Genomic DNA, 12068 nt, shown 5'->3' with positions numbered 1-12068 from the left:
TTTTATCATTTAATAAAGCTGAGGAAAAATGACTATAATCTCACCAGCCTGAATTTATTGTGTCATACAGACGTGCCTTAGGATAAATATAGGACATAACTTCCTTATTCTCTAAATTACTAGAGGCTTGATGTGATAAACATCAAGCAAAAAGACTTTATTTCATGGTACTTGAGAGTATACTGAATATTTGAAAATGCATTTTTTTGTGGCGAAACTCAAAATCTGTAAAATTTCAGAAATAAGATTTAGAGGGTCCTTATCACTTTCACAAGCTGCCTCAGATACTATGAGTGTTCACTGAAAAAGCTCACTGCTGCCTTCTTTTTCTTAGAATTGCCCTCTGCTGGATTGGATACCCCTAACAGAGATGTTATGGGCCCTTCCCTCCTCTCTAATATACATCGGTTTTCTTGCCTCAAGGTGGGAGCGACTCTGATGTAACTCATGCACACTCCAGACTCCCTCTGGGCCTAAGCTAATGCTAGACTCCAGCTGAGCCCACTCTGGGTTTTCTCCTTCAGGCCCCACCTGCTTCCCTTGCTTCCCTTCTCCTGAGAACACTTCTCAGTAAAGAGCACTCAGGAACCTGACCTACAACATAACAATTTTCCCCTTGCAAACATTTTAAGAACGACCATTGTCTCTGAAATCATTATTTTGAAAACAGATTACTAGCATATTGTTGATTTGAGATACTGTTGCTAGATATTAAGATGTAAGCAAGAATCACTAGAAATCTGAATTAGAACTGAGTATACCTGGAGAAAATTTTAGGTAATTAAATAATTTTTCCTATACCTTTAATCTTCTCCCATGCCAATGCAGGCTTTCATTGCTTCCCTAGACTTTTCCCCAGGTTTCTCTGACTTCCTTAAGTCTTGTTTGCTGGGGTAAGTCATACTGCTCAGAGTTTGGCTTGTTGCTTCAGACCCTTGGAGGTTAAGTGTTTTCAGAACATCTTGTACTTAACCATAATTCCCAGGATCATCTTTCAATGGTGATTGCCTGTATGTGCCCCTGCCCCCATAAATGACTTGTCCTGTACATTTTCTGAAGTTGAGGCAAGGACCATGTCTTATTTATTGTTATTCCCCTACTCAAGGGACACTGCACATTTGCAGTGTACTTAAAAACGTGTTGAATGATGACTCCTTTATGTCTATGATTTATATATTATGTACAGTGAAGGAAATGTGCTGGCTTTAGCATATAAACTAAATTACATGGGTCAAAGAATGGAAGTGTCTTCACAATTGTCTTAGTTTCCTTAGTGTTGCTATAATAAAATACTACAAACAGAGTGGTTTAAAACAACAATTTAGCATCTTCGTTTCGGATGCCAGAAGTCTGAAATCAAGATGTCAAAGGGACCATGCTCCCTCTGAAGTCTGTGGGGTTCGGGCAGTACCTGGCCAGAGGTCTGTGGCATGGCTCAACCCTGCCTCCATCACCTGGCCATCTGCCTCTCCCTGTCTGTGTTCAGTTCTTTCTTTCCTATAAAGATACCAGTCATATTGGGTTGGGACCCACACTAAGTCAGTTTGGCCTCAATTAGTAATACTTCAAAGATTTTATTTTCAAATAGGATCCCATTACAGGACTTGAGCATATTCTTTTGGAGGATACAGTTCAATTCCTGACACCATCTTAAATTACAAATAATAGATCTGATTTGTTATTGATAACTGAAAAAGAGACACTAGCTGGTAAAACTTGAAGACGACTGTATTGGTCAGGGTTCCCCAGGGAAACAGAACCAACAGGATACATATAAACACAAACAATATATATATATACATATAACATGTAAACATGATGAGATTTATAATCGGAATTAGCTTATGTGGTTGTGGGGATGGGCAAGTCCAAATTCAACAGGGCAGGTCACAAGCTGGGAAATCTCATGAAGGTTTTTTTTTTTGCGCCGGGACCAACGATCACCAGCTGCCCTGGCAACAAAAATTATGCTTCCGAAATCTCTTGATGTCGATTCCGCACGAAGAACAACCGAGGTGCCCTACGTGTGCCACTCACGACAGAAGCCCTTTTTCTCTCATGAAAGTTTTTGATGAATTACCCGAGAGAAGCTGGCTGACTGAAGTAGAAATGGAAATTCTCCTGACTGCTGAAAACATCAATTCTCCCTTTATAGCCTTCAACTAATTGGATGAGACTTCTCTCTTTCCTAATGGCAATCTCCTTAGTCAACTGTAGATGTCATTAGCCACAGATGCAATCAATTTACTGATGACTTAAATCCACAAAATATCCTCACAATAACAGGCCAATGCTTGTTGGACCAAAAAACTAGACACCATAATCTAGCCAAGTTGACATATATACTTAGCAATCATAGTGATCAAGCCAACAATATAAAAACAGCATAAGTTTTAGGATGTCTAGCTTCAACAATAAAATGTTCAGTCTATGCTATATACAGTATGTTAATTCAATTCAAATATGGTTCGTAAACATGGGTTATAGATGCAAAAAAATCATAAGCAATGCAAGATAAAATATGTTAATATGACAAGACATGTATAAGCAAGCACTTTATGAGATGAATCTTGTTGAATGGGTTCTGTTTGAGTAAGCTGAGAGTAGGCTTTCCACTTAAATAGGATGGAATAAACATGAAGAGAGAAGTATGAAATTATTCTGCCTAATATTTTTAGTTATATGAGAAAGTAATGGGTAATGAGAATTACTCAGTATAATTTTCCCATTTTTTAATTCCCTATTGAGAGTGGAGTGTGTCTCCATAGTTAAGGTCCAAGTGAATCTGAGTCACATATATGCTTTCCTAGTGTGGGTGTATGTATGTGTATATGTATATTAAAGTCTATATATTACCCAAGAGAACCTCAAAGGGAGAAAGCCAATGGCATGAGCCATTTTAGGAGAGGCAGAATGAGAGACTCATTACAAGTCAAAGGGCTCAGAAAAAGCTATATATATAAAAAAAAAAAACGGACCAGGGAGTCCAGAGTTAGGCCAAAACTGGAGAGCAACGAGGTAAGGTAGGTGATTAGAAATGAAGAGTGGGACACATCTGCCTTTATCAGCATTCTATTGGTGCTTGGGCATGTGGGCCGATTTAAGGGTCAAAAGCCTCTTGATTCCACAAGAGGCGACCACACATCTTTCTGAAAATAATTGAATAAAAAAAAGATTATTTTATCCCTTTAGAAAGTATGAAGTCAGTGGAGAACATGGAGAAAAATTGCTCAAAATCTTGACAGACATGGAGTTATGTCAGTCTACTTCCATTTACAGAATTAGCCATTGTATTTCTAACGATTACCTTTATTCAACTGTAGCAACAATAGTAGGAAAAATATGAAGGTGAATTGAAAACATCACTTCAGTTATAAGGAAGCCATCATACATATTCAGGGACTTCCTTAGGAACTGGAGATTTAAAGTGTCTAGGTATCTATCTGGTAGTAGTATGGGTACTTGTAGTATAATATCTAGGTATCTAGGTTTCTAGGAGCTTAGCTACTAGTATAGTAGTATAGGTACTAGTAGTATAGTATCTAGGTATCTAGTAATATAATACCTAGGTATCTAGTAGTTTCCAGAACCTCACAGAACTGACCCTCTAGGGGAACTACTACTTCTGCTTCGATCAGGAAGCAGAGGAATCCAGAAGTCACTACAGAATTTAGAGCTCAAAGACGAACCACTGTAGCTACAGTGAAGACACCAGGAAGCCCCTGCTGCCACCACAATAGCCTTGTGAAACTGATGAAACTAGAATTTGAGTGTTGGAAACTATCACAGAAAAATCATGCTCCACATTCTTGCTTGTTGTCAGAAAACACTGGAAAGGGCAGGAGGATGACCTGCACTCCCTCCTGCCTTCCACATCTCAACAAGTGCATCACACTGGCTGAACCTAATTTGCATCTGGAACTTGAATTGCCTGGGAATTTGGGAAATGCACATTTTAGCTTTCCAGCCTCTGCAGTATAGAAATGCACACTAAGGAAGTGAAGAATAGTTGCAAATTGGCCACTTTCAACCATACTGAGATTCAAAGACATTAAGAAATTTCTTCTCTGAGGTCACAGACTAGTGAATGCTAGAGGAAAAAAATTGAATTCAAGGATTTTGGCTACTTGCCCAGGACTCTTTCTACTACATCACTCTACAGCACTGATTGCTCTCTGAAGACATTTGCCAAAGGAGACATATTTTCAAATTTGTGCTAATAATATTTTTCACTGAAGCATTAATTCAGGCATCTGTGAATATTGCTACTTTTTCGTCTTATGTCAAATCTAGTTCCTCTTCCAAACTCAGACTTAATCTCATTTTACAGTACTTACAGTTAAACCAACAATGCCAGAGTTTAATACCTTTGAGTATTTTTCTCAGCAGGCTTGCTGCTTAATCCATTTAATGTCAGAACAATACAGACTCTCTTATTAAAATGGGGAAAAGGACATTAGCAGGGACTGCATTAGTGCCTTTCTTTGTGCCGGGTAAATTCTGCCAATATGGTAATATTTGTATATTGTCTTTGCTGTAATTTGTGTTCTCTGCTGATCATCGAGAAAGATATTAAAAAAGAAAACTTCGGGATGTTAAAACCTCTTGAATTTTAATCATATATAAAAGAGAAATAGAAAAATGGAAGCTCTCTTAAATAAATCTTTCTAGGTATGTATTTTAATATTACAATTATTTAAACTATAAAATATTTTGATAAGAGAAATTATTTATGCATAATATATCAGTAATGTCTGATTCGTACTGAATTAAATAATAACTTTTCATTTCAAATCCTTTTAAAGTAACTTTGGGAATATTTTTACATGCATACTTAAAGATAGGATAAATGTAAGTTACTAGATACATTTCTGTTTAGACTTAAGTACTAAACTGTGCTAAAATTAAAAAGGGGGTTAAGTTCATGTGAAGGAATTAGAGGGCATTTGCAGTAAACACAATTAGTAGTAACTGACTTGTTTGCTTTCTTCAAACAAGGAAATAAATAATACCATTGGCCACAAGTTGTTGGAGGAAGTGGACCTAGTAGTTTTGTATTGAGAGTATACAGAGCGTAGTAAAGGAACTGTAAATGCAGTTGCAAGTTCAAATGAAGCTGAAGTTACATAGATGTCTTGAGTAGATTAGGCTGCATGAAAATCACAGGTTGCTTTTCTCAACATATTAATCTAATTAATAATTAGAACAATTTGTGAGTCATAAAAAGCTCTTGTATTCAGCATACAAATAGTGAAGATTGTGATTACTATAGGGAGAAGACTGTGATTACTATAGGGAGAAGTTTTGGGGACTCACTAAAGAAAATTCATTGATCCAGAGGAAAATCTAAACATTTCTATTTGGTGTTGGAATCTGGTACCATTTTTGAAAGACTGAAGTTTTCACCACTGAAGTACACTATAATATATATATTTTTAAATTCATATTTACATATAAATATGAGTATGTGTATATTAGAGTAAGATCATGGTAGAGGGTTTTCCCTTTGCTTTTTACATGGGTAATTAAAATCCTAAATCAATTTAACTTTTAATTTCATTTGGATTAGAAAATGTACAAAAAAGCAAATTAATTGAAATACTATACGATTTATTGTTTTAAAATAATCTTCCACATTACAGTCTGCTGTGTTATTTGATAGGTAAGTTAGAAAGTATCACTTAAAAATTAGGACACTATCTCAGTTATCCAAAATATATAGTGGCTTATAAAAAATGATTAAAGATCATAAGTATATATCGATAAAAGGAAATTTAATGATTATATATATATTTTTGGTAAACTTGCTATAAGTCCATCTCATAATTCAATGAGAAAAGACTTAATTTTTCATTAAACTTTAGGTAAAATAATTCCATGGTGAAACATATTTACTATCTATTTTCTGAGCCTGATAATATGTTGATTGATACAGAACTCAGAAATTACTGGCTTAGACAAGTTAATGCTATTGCTTATTACCAAAGTAACCATTATTATTCTACTCATTTATTAAGTTATACAGTTTTCCAATAAAATTTAAGCAAATTGCCATTTAGAATCTTTACCTTTAAGATATAATGGTTTATAAAAAGTATGACATTTCACTTGAGAACTGATATATTTTGCTCATTTCTCTGAAAGGATGTTAAAAGGCAAGAAAAGGGCTATTTGGTTACAGCTATTAAGTACTAATGATTGTTATCACTGAAAAAAATTTGGATTGACAGATAATAATGAAATTTCTTTTGGAAGAATTGAGAGCTTGTGTGCCTAAACACTCAGACTACTTTATGATTCATTAATACCTTTACCATGAACAAACTTACTTTTTAAGTATTATCTGCTGTATCTGAGGCTATTTCGTTCATTAATGTTTCACGGAAGGCATGTTCATATATATTTGAAACAGCTATCGAAATGTCAACCTTTTTATCCTCTAAAATAGACATATACCATAATCAATGCAAAATGGTTGCTGGGATTGACTTATCCTATACTAGCTTCTACTTATCACATCCACTTTTCTCATCACTCTGAACTAAAAAGTTAACATGTTATGTTTTTCATGTACTCTCCTGTTCATTGAAAGCATGAGTTAGAGATGCAGTAATATCTAATCCACCATATCAATGTTACTAGCAAAATTCAGGTTGATGTTTTTACTGATATGAGTGTATGTTGATTTTTTTGGTGGTAGTGGTGGTAGTGATTTGCTTTAAAGGACTATATAAAAGTAGGCATGAATATGACCACTCACAAAAATCCTAGATTAAAATAGTAAATAATATGAAAACGCACAAACACAATTATCTAATAAATTAGATTTCTGAAAATCCTGGATTCTAGGCAGTTTATATATGAATTATTTATGTTAAAAATAATCTACTTGCCATTTCTTTAACTATCAATGTATTCCAAAATAATTCTTTGATTTCCATGCATTTTTCAGAGACACATTGACTTTATGAAACTCTTTATTTATTGGGTCAGGTAACTGGAATGGATTCAACCCAAAGCAGGAACTGAAAGAATTTAAGAGACGCCCAAGAACTGGCAGTAAATTGAATTCTTCTGACCCCATTTCACCAGGACTCCTATCTTCTGTAAAGTCAGATGGGAACTTCATCAATGTTCAGGCAGGAAAGCAACGCAACTAAAGTTTAAAGTTTTACAAGGGAAATTCTTATACCCTGCCTTAGGAGGGAAGGGTGGAGAATGTACTGTATCACAGTACACTCCACCCTCTGCTACATCCCCTTCATTAATTAATTATTACATAATTTCCTTTATCATTATCAATTTTCTAATCTGGTAATAGCACATATTTCCAATGTTATGTATATTATGAAGTTTGGTTGAGAAGGAAAAGTATTTATGGGACATTTTTTGCATAAGCATTAATGTGAAAAGATTTAATGTAGGGTACAAATGAACATTTTTCCCCAAAATTATTATTTTAGCATGTAAGCCTTACAGATATAAACACTAACTATTGATGTATTATAAAGCCTTAGAAAAGTCAGAGATGAAGTGATTAAAGAAAAAAATGAAAGTTTATAATATAAGAACAATGAAGAAGTATGTGTATGGTATTAGAAAGCTGACCGGTCAATACAGCAAAATGAATAATTGTGGTTTTCAGAGTCCAGCTAAACCCTTGAAAGGCACAACTGCACCTATACTTCTCAGCCCACAGAAGAAGCAAAATGGGAATTTGGGCTTCTAAATTGGTTCTGTAACTGGAGAAATACAGAAACTTCATTCAACTCTTTCATGTATCTTCCATCTGTTTCCTGTAATATCAAGGGTTAGAGCAAGTTCTAAAGCTTTGTTTTACATAAGAGCTGGGTGTTTAATATATCAATCCTGGCCTCACCTTCCACTGAAACAGTTATCAGACTCAAATAATCCTTTTGCCTCTGAATTTTAAACTTGAAGTTAAATGGTTGTTTTTGCTCTTGTTTTTTCCTCCAACTTTTTATTGTGAAAATTTTCAACATATGGAAATTTTGAAAGAATAATAGAATGAATACTGGTACGTCCTTCACAATTGCATGTGTATATATGAATATACATCTATTTATGGCTCTATATATCTGTATTCACTTGACTGAACCATTTTTAAGTTGCAGACGTTAAGACACCTTACCCCTAAATGTTGCAGCATGCTTTTCCTAAGAATAAGGATTCTCTCCTTCATAAATATAATACCAATATTGTCTCTAAAAATCCTAATGATCAGGCCACAATCCGGATCAATTAAATAACAATTCTAGACCAGAGAGCCAGATGTCCATGTTTTAACATTCTTTAGGTGATTATAATGTGTAAGAAAAGTTGAGAACCACTGTCTACAGATTGATTAAATTCAACTTCAATATTTTCAAGAAAGAATACATTGATTTTGCTTTTTAAATATGCATAAAATCATGTAGTCTTTTAAAGTTTAGCAAATCTAAATTACATACTTTAGGTCAGAGTTTCACAAAAATTTACATTTCTTTAGGCTTTTCTTATAAAGTCGTAATTTTCTCTTTTTCTCAATAGTTTTTCCTTAATCTAAATGCATTTAATCTTCATTACAGTTTATTCTGCTTATGATTTAAAGTGAAAAAATTTATGTATATAGTGTTATGTAGATCCTAATTGTATTTATCCCAATTGCTACATGGCTTTAAATAAAAAAAGACATATATATATATGAGAGACATAAATTATTTAATAAAATGTTTAATAAATGAGATAGGACTTTTAGCTTCATTTTTTTCATAATCTTTCCCTTAATGAAATTTCACATTTATAAGAACAGAAAGTCCAGAAAGCAAAAATCAAAATCTAAGTAAGCCTAAATTGTATTAACTTTAATAGAGTGTTCTTTTATGTGTTAGTCTTGATGTTTCTTATGACAAAGTGTTATCCTTGATAAATTTTACTTTGACTAGTAACAAAATATCCCTATTTTTTATTGAGGTTTCCTTGTCAGTTTTAGCATTGACATTAGTCTAAAAGGTATTTCCAAAGTTCTTCACACCTGTTAATTACTTGTTTGGTTCTTTTGAGTAGGACATTTTTGTAGACTAGTCAAGTAACTCAGGAAGGCATTATGCATTTAAAAATAGCCTTTAGAAACAGCCCCTAGTCTGTTCTTCAGTGCTAGAGTAGAAAAAAAAGTGATGAATAAATGAAATTATTTTAAAGAAATAAGATAGTTCCAGCTGAGATAAGATATATATTTTAGATTGAAACAGGAGTTTACAAGAACTGGATTCTATTCTGGGTGTGATCCACAGGCCACTACACCCATCTGGGCCTGACATTTCTCATCTGTTAAATGAAAGGTTTAGCTATGCCTAAATTTCTATAGCTTTCTCAGTTTGGTGTCTCAGTAATTCTTCCATGTTGTCACAGACTAAAAGAAATCAGACTCAACAATTGCACTTAAGTGCAAGTTAAGTTCAAGATTACATATGTTTCTCCTAATAACTTAGTGGCTATTTGAAGAAATATATGTACCCTTTTAAAAAAACAATATTTTATTTTAGTCTTAACGGGATGTGTGTGTCTGATGGGTACTACATATCTTCCAAAACCCTGCAGTCAGGTTGGAAATCAACATCTTCATTTTCTGTCCCACATTGATTTTTCCAGTCCTTGCATTTTATCACAGCTAGTTACAACAGCCCATCTAGATATGATTTCATCGAGAGGAATGAGGAACCATTTAACGTTGGAGCTGTGAACCACCTCTTGCCAGGGGTTTACATGGTATCCAATTGTTGCTCAGTATCACTGAGTTTCCCTTGAAAATTTAAAATATTCCAAGATGGTACTCCCAGGGCACTGGGTACGGTTTGGGAAGCATGGGGTTATGCTCTCTAAAGTACGTTATACACCACAGAATATAAGTAAAAAAGATAATTCTGAAGGCCTGGAATAAAGAGCTGCAGGAATGAAGAGGAAGTGAAAATTCTACTTAGCGTCCTGATTGCATGAATCTCTTCCCCTGCCCACTACTCCCACAAGATGTCTCATTATGCTTCGGATCTCAGCTCAATCCTCTTCTAGGCAGCTTCCCCTAAGTCATATCTCCCAATTACACATTCTTATCGTGCTCGTACAACACTTATTATTATTGCAATTACGCATTTATTTGTGTATTATTTGATCAATTCTAGTTTCTCCGATTAGAATATAACACTGAGAGGGTTATCTCTGATATTTCCATTGTATCCCACAGCATCTGGCACTGGACACCTTGCTGAATGAAATCAAAGTACTGTGATAAAACAGGTTTCACATTCTTTTTTACCCCCTTTATTCTAAAACAACTGTTATCTATAAAAGTATTCCTGAAATTTACTTCTTTTTCTCAGTCTAACAGGAAAATGGAACCCAAACATAATCTGTATCTGAAACCTCAGAAAATAATCACAAAACTAATTAGAAGGATGGCGTTGCTTTGGATAAGGCAGTCAAATATTCATGAAGTCTTTTAAGCAAATTACTCATTATAAGAAAAAATCATATTACTATCCAAAAACTGCCTATGGAAACTTCAAAAATCTTAGGGGATGGCTACAAACCATACTTTTAGCTAAAAGAAATGCTTTCAATTTTTTGATGCACTCAGTTTGAGGTTACAAATTTACTTGTCGAAATGGCTTGAAGGCATTTGAACTATAGGAATAGATATGTGAGATGCCATTTAGGCATCCTAATCTGCATACCCTTCTCTGTGCCCACTATCTTGGCTAGCAGCACCTACAGAAATTGTGGATGCCAGCCTCGAGTGCGCTCTTACCCCCTATTTCTTTATCCTTTCTATCTTCATCTGTGTTTTTTCTCTTCTCTCCATCCCACCTGCTACTTGCCTGGACTTTTACTTCAACTATTTCAACAACTACCCAACTACTCTCTTTGATTCTAATCTTTATAATCCAGCTTTCATCTTCATCCCAGAGCAGTTTTCTAAAACACCAGAATGCAATCCCTTGCTAAATATATTTTAAAAGATTCCATTGCCTACAAAATAAATTTTAAACTCTTCATCAAAGCTTTATGAATTAATCCCCAAATCTCTGAACAGCATGCCCAGCTCCTCTCTCCCTCTGTCCCAATTAGAACAGACTGCTACTTATTCCCAACACTTCCTGCCCTAAGTGCTTCCCCATTTCCTTTCTTCCACTAACCTTACTGAAACCTGACCTTGGAATAAGTTATCCTGATATTATACTGAGAAGTGTGGAGACAAATTGTTAAAAAAAAAAAAAAACAACGAAGACGACAAAAAAAAAAAAAAAAAAAAAAAAAACCTGCTGCAAAAATTCCTAGCCTTCAAGTCTAAACTCAGAAGTGACCTTCTAAAGTCTTCCCAAGTAGAACAATTTAAGCAGTCCTACTGGTTATCTTTCAATTCACTGTAATTCTCAGTCAAAAGTTACTCTTTCTCAAACAGGTGAAGTTAAACTCACTATTTGATATCGTGTAGCTACAGAAAGCTTGGCTACACGTAACTTGTTGTCACACCCTTTCCCCACCTGGAAATAGGTCCACAGAGGAAACCTCTTCTTGACCTCACCAAAATGGCAACTGAAGGGCGTCATTGCGTCTGACGTCATTACGCTCAGGAGGGTGGGGACCCTCCAGGGAAAGAGCCTGACAGGGAGGAGTCGAGGCTGGCAGGGCGGGACCGCGATGGGAGGGGCGGCGGCCGTGAGGGGTCTCAGGCCTTCTGCTCTCCTGCCAGCGCGCGCCACTGGAAGCGGCGCGGGCAGAGTGCGCTGGACGCTTGGTACCGACGGCGAGCCCAGACCCGCGAGCTGAAGGTAGGGGCAGCCGAGCGGCCGAGCGGAAGCTGGTGACCACCGGGACTGGCGGCTGGCGCCGGATTCCGCGGGCGGGGAAGCCCCGGAGCAGCGCGGCGGCGCCTGTTCTCACCCGCGGGGGCGCGGAGCCGGTCACGGGGCGCGGCGGCACCGCGCACGACCCAGGCCAGGCACCCAAGCAGCTGGCCCGGGCTCCTCCTGCGCCCGGGCTGTCTCACCTGCGGCCGCCCCGCCCACGCC

General features: G+C 36.2%; 1 non-coding gene across 1 annotated transcript; it reads right to left on the bottom strand.

The window, feature by feature from the left end:
* Positions 1-1920: 1920 nt before the first annotated feature.
* On the bottom strand, positions 1921-2053 carry LOC143653750 (U11 spliceosomal RNA). The gene has a single exon (XR_013161515.1). It is a non-coding gene; the product is annotated as a U11 spliceosomal RNA (small nuclear RNA).
* Positions 2054-12068: the final 10015 nt, after the last annotated feature.

The sequence above is a fragment of the Tamandua tetradactyla genome, chromosome 1, assembly GCF_023851605.1.
Source record: "Tamandua tetradactyla isolate mTamTet1 chromosome 1, mTamTet1.pri, whole genome shotgun sequence".
In the NCBI taxonomy this organism is placed as follows: domain Eukaryota; kingdom Metazoa; phylum Chordata; class Mammalia; order Pilosa; family Myrmecophagidae; genus Tamandua; species Tamandua tetradactyla.
Note: the sequence above shows the minus strand (reverse complement) of the source record. Positions and strands in the feature narration are given on the sequence as shown.